Below are 13564 nucleotides of genomic sequence, written 5' to 3' on the forward strand. Positions count from 1 at the left end.
TGAGGTAGGGTTTGAGTTCCTTGCGGATTTCGTAGTTGATCAGAGGGGTCTTGTTGGTTTGTAGACAGTTATTTTCTTTTGTAGGAATTCTGCTCCTTGTCCGCTGATTGCCCTGTGCGTTATGCACATTGTTTTGAAGGTGATGCGATGTTTTACTGGGAGCCAGTGTAGTGTTTTTAGGGCTGGAGTAATGTGGTCTCTTCTTGCTGCTGCATTTTGGATCCGTTGCAGTTTCTTCAGGAGGTATTCTGGTATTCCTAGGTAGAGGCTGTTTGCATAGTTGATTTTTGACATGATTAGGGACGGAGAGGAAAGGTAGAATTCTTCTTACCGTATGGAGGAGGAAAAAGCATTTCTTCACTGTTGCATTTATTTGTGGTTCTAGGTTTAGGGTGTTGTCCATTAGGACTCCCAGATTTTTTACTACCTTTGATGGCGTCGGTGCGTTTCCCATTTCCGTAGGCCACGGGATGGTGGTTTCGTTCTCTTGGTCTTTGGATATGATCATGATTTCTGTCTTCCCTGGGTTGATTTTCAGGTTGTTGGCATCCATCCAGTTGAAGACTTCTTTTAGACAGTCGATTAGGGTCGAATGGTGGGCGTCTGTGTCTTTGATTTTGTAGATGACTGCGTAGTTGTAACATGTAATGTTGTATTTTTTTTTAAGATTCTGATGACCGGAGTCTGATGTTGAAATATAGTGGAGATAGTGAGGATCCTTGTGGCACTCCACAGTCGTTAACTCGTGGGGTGGATTTGAAAGGTTTGATCATACGGTTTCTGTTCTGTCTGCTAGGAATGATTTAGTCCAGCGTAGTGCTGTCTGTTATGCCTATGTCTTCTAGTCAGAGTGTCGTGGCTAACTGTGTCAAAGGCTGCGGAGAAGTCGAGCAGAATAAGGGCTGAGGTAGTGTTCGAGTCTGCATTGGTTTTGAGGTCATCCCAGATGGATAGTAGTGCTGTTTCCGTTCCTCTCGCTGGTCTGAAACCGATTTGAGCTTGGTCCAGCAGGTGGCATTTTTCTACATGTTCTTGGGTTAGTTTGTATACGTAGGTTTCTAGATGTGTTGCTGGGTAGGGGATGTTAGAGATCGGCCTGTAGTTGGAAAGGTCATCTACGTCACCACTTGTGTTTTTCAAGAGTGGCTTGATGTATGCCGATTTGAAGGTCCTCGGTAGAGTCCCTGTTGCTAGTGATAGATTTAGAAGGTTCCTGTAGTGTTCTGCTGGCGATCCTTGCCCTAGGATTGATTTGTAGATGTCTGGGGGACAGGGGTCCATGGGTGATCCCACTTTCTTGCTTCGTCTTACCAGCATTGCGAATGTGTCTGCTGATATTTCAGGAAAGCTTTGGAGTTTGTGCTGTGGTTCCGTTTTAGGTTCGTTGGGTTGTATGTTGTGGTTGGTTGGTCCCTTTTTTATGGTTTGTCGGATGTCATTGATATTTTTTTTTTTAAGTGGTCTGCCAGGTCGTTGCATAGTTTTTCTGAGGGGGTTGGGGTGTTATCACAGCCTGGTGGGTTTCTCATTTCTTCAATGATGCTAAACATTTCTTTTTGTGTGTTGGTGGCATTGTTGATTCTGTCATCGTAATGTCTTCTTTGCCTTTTGAATTTCCTTCTTGTATGCGCGGATTTGTTTCTGGTACAGTGTTTTTTTCCCTGGGTTGTATTCTTTCCTCCATTCCAATTCCATCTTTTTGTTTTCCTTTTTCATGACGTTTAATAGTGGGGTGGACCATTTTGCCATTGCTCTTTTTTTTGATGGGGTGAACGGTTTTTCTGGGGCGATCTTGTCTATTGTATCTACAATCCATTTGTGTAGTGTCTGCGCTTTCCCGTCTAGGTCAGCTAGCTCCAGTTCTGTAGTTTTATTTTAATTCCAGTTGTTCGAATAGGTTGCTTTCTTTGACCTGTTTCCAGTTTCTTTTCGTGGTGGTTGTGAGTTTCGGATGGTGGATGTAGGCTTGAGCAGACAGAGTGATCACGAATTGGATGATGAGATGGTCGCTCCGCAGTATTTGTATTGGTGGTGCCGTGGTGATGAGTTTTTCTTAGGCGAAAATTGCGTCTAGGGTGTGTCCTGCCGAGTGTGTTGCTCCTTTGACTAGTTGTCGTAGTTTCATAACGCTGAGTTGTTCAATTAGTGAATTAAGGGAGTTGGCGTGGCTGTCTTCAAACCAGATGTTGAAGTCCACCAGGATGATTAGGTGTTCGTGGTTGATGGCTAAGTTGGTGATGGCTTCTATGAAGTTGCCGATGAATGTTGCATCATATGTCGGCGGTCTGTATACCAGGATGAATGTGATGTTGGTTTTTGTGTTTGCTGTTAAGTGTATTAGCATGGTTTTGCAGTTGAGGATGTTGAGCGGTTCGTCAGTTTTTATTTTCAGGTGTTCTTTGAATGCCGCCTCCTTTTCTGTTTTGTTTTTTCTGTTTATTTGCAGGCATTTGAAGTCGTTTGGAAGGCAGCTTTGGAGTGTGGTTTTGTTTTTGTCCAGCCATGTTTCTGTGATGAACAGGATGTCAATGCCGTTGTTGTCGAGTAGGTCGAAGAGAGTGTTTCGACATGGATCTTGCATTTATTAGATTGCAGTGAAGTTTGGAGGGGTTGTTTGGCTTGGGCTTTCTTGTCGAGCTCATCTTCTGCTCGGTGTTGAGGTTTCCTTCCTGGTCGATCTCTTGTTGGGCTGTGGGATTCGGGGTGTCAGCGTCTTCGAAGAGTTCTTCTAGGTTTTGTTTTGGATTATTTTTGTTTTCGTCGGGTTCGTCTTCCGGGAGTTGTGGTTGTTGAATGGAAGTTCCTCTTGCTTTGGTAATGTAGGGTGTGATGGTGATGGAAAACAAATTCCGTTGGAATGACAAAGACCTGGGAGGCAAGTTGTCATTACTGTGACATTCATGTGTATTTATTGAAACATTTATTGCGGTAATGTCCAGAGTTAAACAATTGGAGAAATTAGTTCTTTGGGCGTTTCCTTGAAGGGATTAGATTGGACCCCCCTGGGAATTCCTGTGGGAGCGTTTTTATTTGGATTATTCTTAAAGATCTTTACTAATTGCTTTATAGTGCCATTTGCTGAAGTTGGGTTTTTAAATAGGAATGTGAATGAAGAATTGTAATTTAATATTTGGCATCTTTAAAGAAGTTGTATATGATAGACTTGTGTTAAGGTCCATTTATTTAGGTCAAGTGACACTTACATTTAAAAAATAGCTAATCGCGAATTGCATTCACAAGGCCATGCACTACGCCCCCTCCAAATATTCTGCACATTCATGCACTCAGACAATTTCAATATTATTGCAGAACCACTATTAATCCTGTTGATTTATCCTGTGAAGGACAAAAGATGGCTTCAAATCCCCTGATTTGCATCAAATTGTTATGCAAGGTTTGGACATAAAACAGTCGTTTGTTCGCCCTTTGCTATGGTGAGGGGGAGGGGAATAAAACCGCTTGAAGATTATGACTCATTAAAATGGGGAGAAGATTAATATTTTTTCTGTCAAGATCAATACGGCTCCCTCTTGCACTAATTGTCAGCCTTGCTTCTCGGCCTACCGAAGGGTAGTGGCGTGCTGCAAGACCCTCACATCACAGGGATCCGATTCAAAGGCAGACTGGCCTGAACCCTCTGGTATCGACTTGCAAATTAGCATCTGGAATCTAATTAACACGCTGAATGAAAGTAGCAGTTCAGTGCTGCCGCAAAATACACTTCCCTTACCGCTCCCCTCTGATATATCGTCTGTAACGTTGCACTTGATCACAATCGCATCTTATGAGGGGCTTGCAAAAAAAAAAAAAAACATGCCATTTATTTGAAGAATAGGGGGCTGTTTTTCATTCTGTTCTGCGTCTGGCGTGCTCCGGTGTCCCACGAGAGCCATGCCACCGCAGATAGTGCACAATATTTATAAATCCATGACAGGCAATGATAGCAACTCGAAACATTCTTCGGCTACAACCTCAAGTTGAGAGCTGCCAAAAGCGGAGACGATCAAATCTGCAGTGGCAGCTGCTGTGCCCTACAGTTACAATTCTGCACTTTGAAGATGCGCAACGAAGACTGCAGGCTGAGCCAATTTTTGCAGGTTTCTGGGGCTCTGGCTCTCTGCCTTTTGAAGATGGGTTGCTGAAGCTTCTGCCACTGCCTGGGGCATGCTAACACCAGCAGGATTTGTTTTTTTATTTTATTTTTAATACTCCCGTACCTTAAGTCTGTCTTCAGTCCTAAGTAGCGCATGCTTTGTCAGAGCCAACTGTGATGGCCCGTTCCCTGGTTGGATTGCCGGCAGATCAGCTCTACCCAACAGCCTTCACAGCGAAACTGCTAAGATGGATGGCCAAGTGCACAAGTGCCTCGTCTCAAGCCTGATTTATGGCTTTGTGTTTCGGTGTGAAGCAAGTGCCGGCCTCCAGAGGAAAACCTATGGATTGCGGGGAGACGTGAGCGCTTTCAGCCCTGAAGGCCTGTAGTTACTTCAAAACTGTGATGCCAAGCACCTAACAACTCCTGCAGAGCAATATTAATTTGTCATTTGGGCAGCTCTAGATCTGGTTTAAACAACACAAGAGGAAACATTCAAACATTGGCAGGCCCTAAAGGGATCTTGCCATTTTTGGGAAACAATAACTTGGACCACATTTAGCTTTTAGCACAAATAGTGATTTACTATTGGAGCTCTGCTAAAGGTTAACCTTGTAGGAGGTAAAAGCGACTTGTGCACACTTCATTTCAGAGCACTAGTAATCCAACTCAAATCTGATTTTAGTAATCATTCTTAATATGCCAAGAGACACATGGCACAACCTCCGTGTACAAGAGACTAGAACATGTTGATGCCTGCTTTTCTTTAACGGCTTTCTTATCACATATTTCACAAATTTACAAAACAAATGTTACTTGGGTGGGGGGAGGGAGGGTGGCGGGTGGGCGGTGAAGCATTTTCCATGCGAGTATCCATACTCGCAACAAAGGCATGTTTAAACTAACGAGAACCAGTAACCCAGTTTAATGTCTAGCCACGAAGCAGTCATGATTGGCTTTCAACATAAAGGTGGTATTTTCGAAATGGATACACGGTAGAGGAGTTAAAGGGTTGGCGGTTGGAAGGATGCCTGGCTTCTTGCGGGCTTGTCATTTTCTTTTTAACCTTCATGAGCGGATGGGATCCAGACTGCATCCGTGTGACTGCACGCTCAGGGAGCGGTGACAAGCTGCATATGAATTCCACGTTCATTAGCGCTGACCCAAGTGCCGTGGTCCCAGCCATGGGGCTCAGGTGTGGGGGAGCCTGCAGGCGAATCCCACCAGCTGACATTTGGAGGTCTAATGATTCCATGGGAAGGAAGGTTGACCACTCGCTGGGAGGTTTCTTGGCGGAACGCAGACAGCAGACAATGGAGATGAAAGCAAAGAATCTGTGTTAAGCCGGGGAGCCTGGCTGACGTCCTCCAACCCCTGTTGCCCCAGACATAGGGCTTAAGCAAATGTAAACTGTATTTTCAAAACTGACCTCTGCACGTGCATAAAATTAGATTCCTACTTTGCGTTTCTGGACACAGTGTCCACTTGCTTTGCCACCAGTCATGTAGGATTTTCAATACTGTTCCGTTGGTTTGGGCATTTTTACTGCTCTTTTGAAGGCATATATTAATGTACGTACACGTGATTGGCTCATGGGTCCATCAAGCAGCACTTTGAACATTACCTATTCCATTTTGCGATCGTGTATTCTGCAATGTTGGTGATAAACGTCGGATTATGATGCACCAAACTATACATGCAAAAATATATATTGCAATGTTGATCACTGTTAGATACACTACTCTCCACAATTTCTGCTATGCTAGTGTCCACATGCTTTGTTTTAAGAAATGTAAAAATGTATAGATTATTCTTAACAGTGTAATGTTCAGATCTTTCTTAGCACGATTAGTGCAGCTAGTCCAGTCTTCAAAGCCTAGCACTTCGAAAGACACCCAAGAAATGAACAATACTTGTTTAAGTGTACAACTATTAATTAAGCCAGTGTAATTTGTCATTGTTATTTATAAAGCACCTTATACCATTACTATAGTCTCAACACGATTGTGGCGGCAAAGCCCTCGGCGACTGCAGTCCAGAGTGTATGAAATTCTTTGAGGTTTAGAATGCATGTGTGCATATGGCCAAGAATAGGGATTAGGAGTGCCGGCTAGGCTCCAGTAAGCAACCCAAGAGGTCAGACATGTGGGTGGGTGCTGAGAAGGGGGAGGTCACAAGTGTGTGCGCGTGCATGAGACTCGTTATGTGTCCAGCGAAACCGAATTTTGTTGTAGCTACATTCTAATGTGCGTGGATGGATAGCCATGCCTGCGCAGCTGTCCACCGAAGTGGTGCGTTTATACGTACCTGGAGCTCAGGTGATACTTATCTTTGTCGCTATGTCATCAGATCTTCTGTGGGGACAAAAAAAAACAGCTTCCCTCATAGATTCCTCTAGCCACTATGGAGAGGCTACCCTCAAGTCTTATAAGGGCAATAGACTGGCTGTCCTAGTACATTTTCTAAGCGCATGACAGGCAGGCTACCATGGGATCTAGGATAAAGGATTCTGTAAGCACCATAGATGGGCTTCCTTGAGAGTCTTACTGAATATCTTTTGAGTTCTATAAATGCTACCAACAGCCATCTACTAACTGTGATATCAGGATACCAATGTTGACTTAGGATCTTTAGTTGCAAATGAAGGTTACTAGTATAGATCCTGAGCATAAATGTGGGCTAACCATATAGACACAGCGCAAAAATGTCCACTCCCAGATCAGTCTAATGCAACAGACTGGTCACCCCCCGAACCATCAAACTAATACTGTTCTTCAGTGCGATACAAGTGCCAGTCTTAACAATTCAATGTTTTAAGTGGTTTCAACCCAGCACTCCCAACTAAGTCAATGCCTAGCTGTAATGCCCAGCTGGAACCCTTATTTATATATTTTTATCAAAGGTTTTTATTTCTGGATGATGTACCCTTATATAACGCCCCTCTTCGAATCCCCCCGGTCTCACTGAACCAAGAAGTAGGTTTGTTTTGCAAATTAAAAGATTTATTTGATGAATTTAACAATATATAGATCACACTTTTATGAATATGAATAATATCTAAATATCACACTTATTAATATCTATACATGATCAGAAATGGGTAGTATGACAATCAACAAGCGCTTTAATCAATTAGGAGTAGGAATAGGAAGAATAATGTAGCAGAGAATAACTGTGTGGGTTCAATGAAATGCAATGATATAAAATTAACGCAACACAGAAATAAAACCTGATATGAATTCAATCAAAGGCGATGTAATCACTTTCCCCCTGTTACTCAATGCCCCCTAATATGCAGTATGAAGAGATGGAATGAGGGCACACAGGTTTCAGGAATAACCATCAACAATTGCAGTTTCAATCCCAATTCCCCCAGCAAGCTTAGAGAACAGCAATGATTTTAAACAGGTCGAATGCTTTTGAATGTGATCTGAAGTGATGGGAAAAATGCTAAAATGACTTTAATTTGCTAAATTGATTCAGAACTAGTGAGTTGCTTTGGATTGGTTCAGGTAGACACTAGCAATGATTGTTGAATGATGAGCAGATTGAAAACAAAATTCAGAGGTTGGATGCAAGAAATGTCTATTTTTATATGGAGTGAAATTGAACCAAATTCAAATCGCGGCAAACTTTTCAGCACGCGAGAAATGCGATTACAGAAAAACTATAAGGAATAGGAGTGTGGTTCTTCATTTGAAAGCTAAGGATGTTAGCTCGACAATGACAGTTAAATTGTACGGTTCAGAAGTTAGAGATTTTAGTAAAGGTCGATTTTTCTCAAGAGTCAAGATTTCAAATGAGATGCGCTTTTTGAAGATTACAAACAAGGATTTCTTAACACTAAAGGGAGGCTATGAAGATGCGAGATACAACGGTACAGCCACCAGTCCAGAGGCGCCTATGTCTGATCTTTGTCCGGTGCGACACTTGCGTTCTTCAGCAAAAATATTAGCGCAAAGATGATTATCGCTACAATTATCACAGGATTATATGGATGAGAGGAGGAGTCAGGATAGACAAAAGAGATTCTATATTGCAGTCTGGATTTGTTGGAATGGGTTGGATTGGATTACTTAATACTAAGAAATTGGCTATGGAAAGTTCTATGCTAAATACTTACTACTATGGCTTTGGAATGGAATAGGCCCGTCAAAGTTTTGGCTGGAATTTGCTCGCCACCGGACAGGTCTCAGGCGCTTGGTTCTGCTCTCAGCAAGGCACTCCGGTCTGCACGGCCTCTTGGACTGGATCTGATGGGTTGGTTCTGGGTACAGCTCTGCTCTACTGATCTGATCTCGGGGTTCTAGCAAGGGTTCTTAGCCAGAAGCAGCCAGAACAGCATGGCCAGGCTGTTGTATTGGTTAGGCCCCGTGGAAGTTTAGGGGTTAAAATCAAGTTGCAAGATTTCAAAGGCCCGCTGAGAAGGGTTCAGCTTTTTGGATTGGGCCCTTGCTTCAGGGTTCTGGATAGTTCTGGAGTCTGGATAGTTCTGGAGTCTGGATAGTTCTGGAGTCTGGATAGTTCTGGAGTCTTCCTGCAGGGTGCTTCGCCAGTGGATCCGTTGATCAGTGAATGTGTGTGTCTGTCCTCAGCAGTCTCTATGTATTTTTGAAGGGGGTGGGTTGGCTGATTGTACTATGCCCAACCCTCTAAGAATCTGATGGGTCAGAGAATTCCCTTTCCCCTGATTTGAGAAGGGAACAGTGTCATGTGTCATGCAGTGTCAGAGTGACAATGTGTTTATGGTCCCGAGAAAAACCCTCCCCTTTGTTTTTACCCAGAAAATCTATTTTTCATAAAAAACATATTTCCAATATCCCCAACTTGTTAGTAATACATATTTACATTATAGATGAACTATGGTACGCTTCTGTCAACGTCTCCTCTTCCTACGAGTTTTGGTTCACAAATGAGTTTTTCGTGCTTTTGGTTGGTTACCCATTGTATGATTTGTCCAATTTTTCTTACATATATGCACATTACATCTGAGTATATTCCTGTACATGTTCATATTCCTAACATTATCACAATTGCTACAATCTTAACATTTTCGTGGTTCAGTCTCTGAACATCGCACAGATTCCAGATTAGTTTTAAACTGTGAGCGACCTTTTCATTTTAATAACCTCTAAATTACATATTTTTACCAGTTGAGCACAATTTGCTATACGTCGTTTTCTCAAACATAGTTACTTCAGTTTCAAATCCACATTTTCTGTCTGGCACGCCTCCAAGGCTTGGCTGAGTCAGAGAGTAACATGAGCTTGTTCCTGCCTGGGCTGGTTTCTGCTAATGCCCTAAATTAGCATTTTCTTTCAGTTCAAGAAACCCATTGTCTCTTTACCAGATCAGTAGAGCAAGTATCCTCCTCTTCTCAGCATCCAAATGAGAGATCCTCTCCTTTTGGTGGGAAGGAAAAGGGTGGTGTGTTCTCAGTGGGGGAAAACCTCTTTGAGGTTTAGCTGAATCAGGGTACCTTACAGTAAATTGTGACGTTGTTCTTTGTGAAATTTAAAGTTACAATTTTACAAATAAGCAAACATATCTTCAATTCCAGTCTTTTCCAACATGAACATTAAGTAGTGGCAACCTATATTGCCTTTCATTGGAAGTCTCTTCTTTCACCACACTTAGATTTTGAGACACAAGTTTAACATGACTGGTTTAGAGATCGCCAGCTTCTGACACAGGTGAGCAGCGGTATTGCGCCCATTTTCAACATATTTTCCAAGCATGCATCTTTAAATGTGGATTTTCTTCTGATAAATGTACTTCTGCTGACATTGTATTTATGTGGATTCTTGAAGTAGAATGATGTTTAACACCCATCAAGGAGGTTGGATCTTTTGTGTGGTTTGTGAACCATGATCTTTGCAAATTTGACAGCCAAGAAAATCGGATTTTCAAACAGCTCTGTGTTTCTCTTTGCAATGCAGCATTACTTTTTCCAATAGTTTCCTTTGACTTTGTGGGTAGCCAAATGATAGGTTTTGGCAGTGGTCTCCTGTGTTACCACTGACCTAGGCAAAAGTTGATTGACGGCCCATTCTTCAGATGTTCCTGCGCACTTCTGGGTGATTTGTAGCACACATAAGTGGGTTAAAACATCCCACAATGTGAATACTAAATCTACACCGATTCTTAATGTAATGCATATGCTGACCTTCCCAATTCTTTGTCTAATGTGCAAGTCAAACTACCCAATTCATTCTAAGTGAAATAAAGCTGGTAACCCATGGTTAATTTGGTGCTTCCCAATTCCTAGATTTCACAAGTTGTTTGTGTACAAACAAGTGCAAGGCATATCCGAAATTGCAACGGAAGTGCTAATCCACACAATTGCCTCCAAGAGTAAACAAGCTGACCTTCACAGTTCTTCTAGCAGCAGCAACAAAATGTGCTAACCTGCACACGATTCTGAGCGCTAAGGGGTGCTGACCTACAAATCTCTTCCAAGTGCAAAGCATGTGCTATTCTTCAGATATTAAAGTTCAGTGCATGTAATAACTTGCACCGTTTGCTCCAAGTGCAGCACTTGTTGACCTACATGTGCAGTCTTCTAAGTGCAATATCATTCCCCACCCCCAAAATCCACCCATGTGTGACATTTCCCACCTCAAGAACCATCCAAGGGCAATAAAATCCCCCCATCATCTGAGTGTGATGCCTTTCCTACCCCCAACAATATATGTAAGTGTAACTCATTTCTCCCTCAATCCATCTTGGTGTACCATCTTTCCTAACCCCCATCAGTCCATCTAAGTGTTATACATTTCCTACCCCCAAATGCAAATGTGGCTGAGACATTTCCTACTTCAATAAAAATATTCCAGTGCACAGAATTGACTGCAGCATGAGCTATTTGGCTCCTTCTTATAGCCAAGAAGAGCCTAGTTAGCATAACGCCAACAGCTACCAGCAGCTACTTTTGGCTCCTAAGGCAAACTGATGGCGACCAAATATTCCTATGTGAATTCAACTTTAGGGCACAGCTAGCTATACAACATTTAATGCATAAGAGATATATATATATATATATATAACTAATGGACACAATGATAATGCTGCATATGATGTGAAAGTTGGGTAACGCTATGTAGTAGCGCCTTGTCACCCTGTGAAAGCTTTTAGTCATAGGTTTATGTTGGATACCGAGGAGCTGCTTTTAGCTCCTGTTCCTCTGATCATTATTCCGACCACTGATATTCCAACCCCAGAATAAGGCTAGGGAGACACATTTGATACCCTACAACTGGATCGGTGCAACACTACAAATTGGTAACTAGTACACTTGCGGGCTATCTAGGGGTTGCATCAGGTAATCTACACAGTCTTATTGTGATGGTGGTAGTTCAGTAGTGTCAGGTTTTTAATTGAGCACAGTGATGGCTGTGTTCACCACCTGTGCCACCTTACCCTGTTGCTGTAGGATGCTGCAACGGCAAACTGGGAGATGAGCTGCCCTGGGGAGCTGCCTTTTGCCTCTGGCCCTTAGCCGGCTACCCAGGCAAGGCTTCTCTGGGAGGGCCCTTGAAGAGGGCACTGTGACCAAAATCACAGACCAATCCAAGGGGAAGAGGGTGTGGGGATGGAGAGTTTGCAAGGAGGGAGGACTGCATCGGAGGAGGAGATAAGGTGCTGCAAAATGGAGATGGGGCGGGGGGCAGGTGTAACAAACCCGCTTACCTGGAGGGTTCTTTCTCCCCCGGCGCGCTCACACTTTCACTGAAATGGGCCCAACCTACTGAGCAGTGCTGAACATAGCCACTTTCCTTCAGGGTAGGTCAGCTCGCTTGCTATGGCTGAATCTATTTCCTAATGGCTATGGCTTTTGGTTTGATAACCAGTTTCCAATAGTTTCTTAACAAGCAGGCAGTTGGTTATATACTTTTGGCAATTACATAAAAGTTGTAAGCCAATTACCCCAAAAGAGATGACTCAGCTTTCACTTGTATGATCTTTGTCAAATGACTAAGGAGGTTCTTGGTGCAAATGCAGAAGGGAAGCTGCAGGGCAGTTTTAATGGTTCTCAGCCCCGTTGCTAAAAATTACACTGCAGAGTCATTATTTTAACGTTTAGTTATGGCCTCTATGGAGATGTAATACGGTGGTCGAAGGAGGGTTTTGTGGACCCATTTTGCATGACCTGGCATGCACTGGCTGCTTGGTTTTATATTGATTGTCCTGAATGGGGCTGTTATCAAATGTATTTTAATAAACTAAACATCAATGTTAGGGTAGCGTAGGGGAGTGTAAGGTCAAAATCTCAAGGACTGATGGTAAATTAATGAATTCATATTTTGCATTACGCTCATAATACCGGAGACCAATCTCTAAGTGCGGGGGCCGGGATTCAAACCTGTTACTCTCGACAATCCAGTTTCCCCCAAGCTATCCTCCTGGTCTTTCTCTGCTTAAGATGGCACACCTTTCTCTGCTTAAACTAACCTGTTTTCTCTGCTTATCTTTACATCAGTAGCTGTTTTAAATCCTTTAAAGCAGGCTTAATGTTCCTTCATCCAGTGTTTAGCCAAGTTGATTGTGCAGTGATTGGGAAAAGACAGCCTTCAGGGTTGCGCCGAAGAAGGGACTATACTTGCCTAATGTAAGTCACTAACCCGTTTCATACACCTTGTATTAATTAAGATTAACATCTTAAAAAGCCAGGCTTTTTCCTTGGTTACCCAACACCACAAAGCAGCAAGGATATTACTATAGTGGCGATGCCTCCGACTCTTGTGTAAGGGAACAAGGAATAGGCTAGCCCGTCTATGGAACAATGCCATGCATAATACAGAGGCCACACAACACTGAGGCCACGCCTTGTGCAGGTGAATCTAGATCCAAGCACAGGACATTGAGCATTTACTTGCAGAGTCGACTAACCGATCCAAATACTAAAGTAAAATAGAATTTAGAAATCCAAAGATGATACCATTACCAACGACAAGCAAGGGTTCCAACACAGTAAACTAACTATCACTAAAAGGAGAACCAGGATGAAAACGGTAGGTAGGCTACTACCTATATCTAGTGATCTGCGGGAATGCAAAGTTCATAACTAAAATCCAAGGTTTACAAATAAATCTGGCAATAGCACCTAGTGAACCAGGGGGATTGATTAGGGTTTACCACCTGGGCCACTGCAGAGAGGACTGAGCTAATTCTTGATGGAAAAAGCCAAAAGGGGAGCCTCCAGCATTGAAGCTGATTAACCAAAGAAACTGAGCCCAAGAACGGCTTTATTTATTGATGTACTGTTCACTAGTAAGGTGCTTATAAAGGAAGCTAAATACTGTTTCACAGCGCCCACAGAGAAACAGGAGGGGACACGGGGTGATAGAAAATGTAATTATAACAATAAATAAGTTAATTAAATACACCAAAAGAAAAGTGGGGAGTGGACGGGGAGACCAACCTAAGATAGCGACTCCAGGCTGAAGAAAGGAAATGCCGAAGCAGTTTTGC

The 13564-nt window shown here is 42.8% G+C and overlaps 1 protein-coding gene across 1 annotated transcript in view; it reads left to right on the top strand.

The window, feature by feature from the left end:
- PSMB7 (proteasome 20S subunit beta 7) overlaps window positions 1-13564 on the top strand; it is a 322016-nt gene that overhangs the window by 179380 nt on the left and 129072 nt on the right. The gene's annotated exons all lie outside the window — the stretch shown is intronic.

This window comes from Ambystoma mexicanum, chromosome 8 (assembly GCF_040938575.1).
Source record: "Ambystoma mexicanum isolate Mex_15411 chromosome 8, UKY_AmexF1_1, whole genome shotgun sequence".
Lineage (NCBI taxonomy): Eukaryota > Metazoa > Chordata > Amphibia > Caudata > Ambystomatidae > Ambystoma > Ambystoma mexicanum.